A 4,656-nucleotide genomic window follows, 5' to 3' on the forward strand; every position below is an offset into this window, starting at 1 on the left:
ACCAACAGACAGGGATTCTTCCGACTGATCCAGCCAGGCTCCCTGTACCTTAACCTAAAATTATTGTATCGCTAAGAAGTGCTAATAATCATCATGTGAGCTTTCAGCAAGCGACATTTTTTGTGTGCTGGAGGGTCCAGCCTCGATGTTGATGGCTGCTGACCGATCGGGGTGGTGGGTGTTGAGGGCTGGGGTGGCCGCGGCAATTTCTTGAAATAACACAACAGTGAAGTTTGCCGCATCGACCGACTTCCTTTCGTGAATGACTTCCCCGTGCACGCGACACTGTTTGAGAGCATTTCACCCACAGTAGAACTGCTTTCAAACTCGGAGTCCATCCTTTCAAACCCTGCCCCTTCTTTAACTACTAAGTGTGTGTAATATTCCAAATCCCATGTGGTCACTTCAACAACCTTCACAGCATCGTCAGCGGGAGTGGATTCCAGCTCAAGAAACCACGTTCTCTGCTCAGCCGTGAGGAGCAGTCCTCACCCGTTCGCGTCCTGTCACGAGATCCCGGCAACGCCGTCCACCTTCAGGCCCCACTTCTGGTCCTGGTTCTCTCGCTGTGACCACCACATCAGCAGCGACTGCCTCCACTAACGTCCCGAACCCCCACAACGTCATCCCCGAGGGTGGGAATCAACTTCTGCCAAACGCCTGCTAACATGAATCATGTAAGTACATTAACCACTCAAGGAATAAAGAAATTTTTAGATAAACAAGCAAAACAAGGCTAACTGAGTAAACTGAGACTCTACTTGGGAGTTAGGTCAATTGTTTATCGTCTGTGCTAACAGTCCCCTCACGCCCAAGAGATGCCTGTGTGGCGGAGGAAAGAACAGTATCAGAACACACGGAAGAAGAACAGAGTTAGAAAAGATAACGTGTTGCCTACATTTGCAGGTGCCAGCTGGCCACCTCCATCGGAAGGACACCTCGTTTCCCCTTCCCATGCACCCATAGGATCTTGAGTGACCACTCTCCAAAATTCTATTCTATTCTATTCTATTCTATTCTATTCTATTCTATTCTATTCTATTCTATTCTATTCTATTCTATTCTATTAACTCAATTTCAGGGGCACCTGGGTGACTCAGTTGGTTAAGCCTCTGACTTTGGCTCAGGTCATGATCTCACGGTTCATGGGTTCGAGTCCCTTGTCGGGCTCTGTGCTGACAGCTCAGAGCCTGGAGCCCGTTTCAGATTCTGTGTCTCCTTCTCTCTCTGCCCTCTCCCACTCGTGCTCTGTCTCTCTCTGCCTCTTAAAAATGAATAAATGCTAAAAATTTTTTTTTAATTCTATTTCCATTATTTGTTACCACATCTGTCATTGTAACTCAGTGCACAGAGTTGACTCGCACTTAACCAGTGTTATTTCTTTTCTTTCTTTCTTCCAGACAGTAGGGTGTGTGTTTTTTCCCTTGTGTCTCAAGGCCCAGCTTGTGCCTGAGTTTAACAGTCAACAAGCGTTGGCTGAAACTGTATGAATGAATGAATGACAACAAATTGGCCCTGACCAATACATTTTAGAACATATGGGAAAATAAATATAAAGCTAAGGTGGTTATTTCAGGTACATCTTGAGTTAGTCTTGTACTGGGAGCAGCGTAGAAAATCCCCAAAACTTGGTCCACGTTCCAAATTTCATGTGCACAGGACCTGTCATTGCTGAGGCCATGATGTCATCAGAACCTTATAAATAGAATGGCCTCCAATGGGAATTTCCAAGAGGTTATGTTTTAGTTTTGAATTCACTACAAAAGATGTCCTAGTTTCTTGGACCGTGCTTAAAAGGGCAGGTAAAACAGACAAGTAGTAATTACAGAGGTTTGGCATCATTAGGCTGTCTTGACTCCAGTCCAGGTGGCTCCGGGTGGCCTGCCACAGAGTCAAGGCGAAGCTGAGAACGGAGGGAGGGCTCGGCCCCCAGGGAGTGGCTCTGGGTCCCGGGCACCGCTTCCCAGAGAGGAAGCTGAGCGAGTCATCCCCCTTCCCGGGGTGGGGGTCAGTCCCAGCGGGTCAGGGCTGAGTTGAGTGACACGGCAGTGACAGGCAATGCCGAGTGTGGCACTTTTCAGACCCTTAGTCTGAATAAAGCCCATGCCGAATCCCCAGACTTTCGCTCTCCAATCCAGATGATACCGACACATTTCCAGTCATTTAAATTTTGCTCCCACTCTTCATTCTGCCAACACCATTTGCGTCGACTTGAATAAGCTCGAAAAAACATACCTGCTTACGATTCCTATCGAGAGGTCATTTGAGACTGGTGGTTACGTCGGTCGTGTGAAAAGGAAAAGCCGTTCAACAATGCGTGGAGTGGAAGAAAGAAAGCGGTGGCCTTGGTTAGGAAACTCCCCGGTTTCTGAGCTAGTGTAGACAGCAGGTCCCGCCTCCATCCACACTCACCTGGACTGGAGGACACAACGGGAAGGTTTGTGTGTGGCCTTCAGCGTCCTGGGTTTCAAGGGCAGCTGCAGCACTCCCCGCTTGTGCCAATTTGGGCCCATTACCCGCCCTCTTTGAAACGCAGTTTTTCCAAGCGTGTGCTGGGATGCCCACGACTCACACCGTCACTGGGGAGACGGAAGGGAGCGACATTTTGGACAAGAGCTGCCACAGACCATGTGACAGAGGTTGCCCGCCTCCTTCCCCGGGGGCTGCTGCAGGGGCCCCGGCCCGGTCCCCCCAGTCCCCGACTCCCGCTCGCCTCTAGGTGTCCAGCCGGGATCGGCGACCGCGGGAGAATCTGCTGAGGGTTTACGTGCCGGCAGAGGCCCGAGCGGGGCCCGAGGGTCCTGGGGCCTCGGGGCGGTGGTGCCCCCCCCCCCCCCCCCCCCCCGGCCTGGGGGCTCTGGCTCCCGCGCCCGGTCCCGCGACATCCAAGGGCAGGATCCAACGTGCCCTCGCCGCGCGGGGGCCCGGAACAGCTGCGTCTCGCCTCGGGCTCCGGCTGCGGTGCCTCCCCGCTTCCCCGCGGTCTCAACCGTGGCTCTTGCTGACAACGAATTTGGTGTCACGCGCGACCCACCCGGGGCCACTATCCCCGACCCCTACACCAGCGGGCAGTGGGCGTTTTCGGAAGAACGGGGTCAACCGCTTCCAACCACAGTGTGGGCTGCTGGCTGCTCTTCCATGTAACTGATCTTTTTTTTTTTTTTTTTTAATTAAAACAATTTTTTAATGTTCATTTATTTTTGAAAGAGAGAGAGAGAGGGGGGCGCCTGGGGGGCTCAGTCGGTTGAGCCTCCGACTTCGGCTCGGGTCATGATCTCGCGGTCAGTGAATTCGAGCCCCTGGTCAGGCTCTTTGCTGACAGCTCGGAGCCTGGAGCCCGTTTCAGATGCTGTGTCTCCCTCTCTCTGACCCTCCCCTGTTCATGCTCTGTCTCTCTCTGTCTCAAAAATAAATACATGTTAAAAAAAAAAAAAAAAAGAAAAGAAAAAGAGAGAGAGGGCATGGGGGAGGGGCAGAGACAGAAGAAGACCCAGAATCCGAAGCAGGCTCCAGGCTCCCAGCCGTCAGCACAGTGCCCCACGCGGGGCTCGAACTCACGAACCGTGAGGTCACGACCGGAGCCGAAGTCAGACGCTCAACCGACTGAGCCCCCCAGGCGCCCCTCTATGTAAAACGTTCTGATTGTATCCGGACAGAGACCCGTCCCCATCCAGTGCTGCTATGCAAGTTGCTCAGGATGTGCTGAGGATTCACTTTGCAGCCCAGAGGGATGATGCATTGTTTGAAGTACATCCCTACCTGGTGACATTTTTTCCCTTTTACTTTTGGATAAAAGGAAGTATCCTGTAGTGATTAAGAGCAGAGACTCTGAGGCCCACGGCCTGGATTTGCTCATGGTTCAGTCACCTGCTGGTGTGTGACCTTGGGGGAAGCTAGTGAGCCCCTCCCAGCCTCGTCCTCATCTGTGACAGAGGGGGAATCACAGCAGCCTTGCGAGGTTGCCCAGAGGCCTGAATGGGACCACCTGGTATTGGTGAAGCATGTGCCACAGGGCCTGGCACTTAGCGAGTGTGTGTAAGTGATGTTGGCATGAGGGTCGTGGGGGAGCTGCTTTTCGTATTTGTGTGAGAGCAGTTTTGCGAGATACAGCCTGGGGAGCTTGGTTTTGACCTTTTATTGGCTTTGACATCATGGTGTGGAACAGAAAGATCCGCTGGGGCGCTTGGCTGGCTCAGTTGCTTGAGTGTCCAACTCTTGATTTCAGCTCAGGTCACGATCTCCCGGGTCGAGGGATCGAGCTCTGCGATGGGCTCCATGCTGGCGTGGAGCCTGCTTAAGACTTTCTCTCTCTTGGGGCGCCCGGGGGGCTCAGTCGGTTGAGCGTCCGACTTCAGCTCAGGTCATGACCTCACGGTTCTTGAGTTCGAGCCCCGCGTGGGGCTCTGTGCTGACGGCTCGGAGCCTGGAGCCTGCTTCGGATTCTGGGTCTCCCTCTCTCTCTCTGCCCCTCCCTGGTTCACACTGTCTCTCTCTCAAAAATAAATAACCATTAAAAAAAGTTTAAAAAAATTTTTTTTCTCTCTCTCTCCTTCTGCCACTCTCCCTGGCTGGCGCTCTCTCTCTCTCTGAAAACTAAAAAAAAAAAAAAAAAAAAAAAAAAAGATCTGCTCACTTGTACAATGTCAGTCTGCCAAG

This window comes from Puma concolor, chromosome A1, assembly GCF_028749965.1.
Source record: "Puma concolor isolate L17-30 chromosome A1, mPumCon1.1.hap2, whole genome shotgun sequence".
Taxonomy (NCBI): Eukaryota; Metazoa; Chordata; class Mammalia; order Carnivora; family Felidae; genus Puma; species Puma concolor.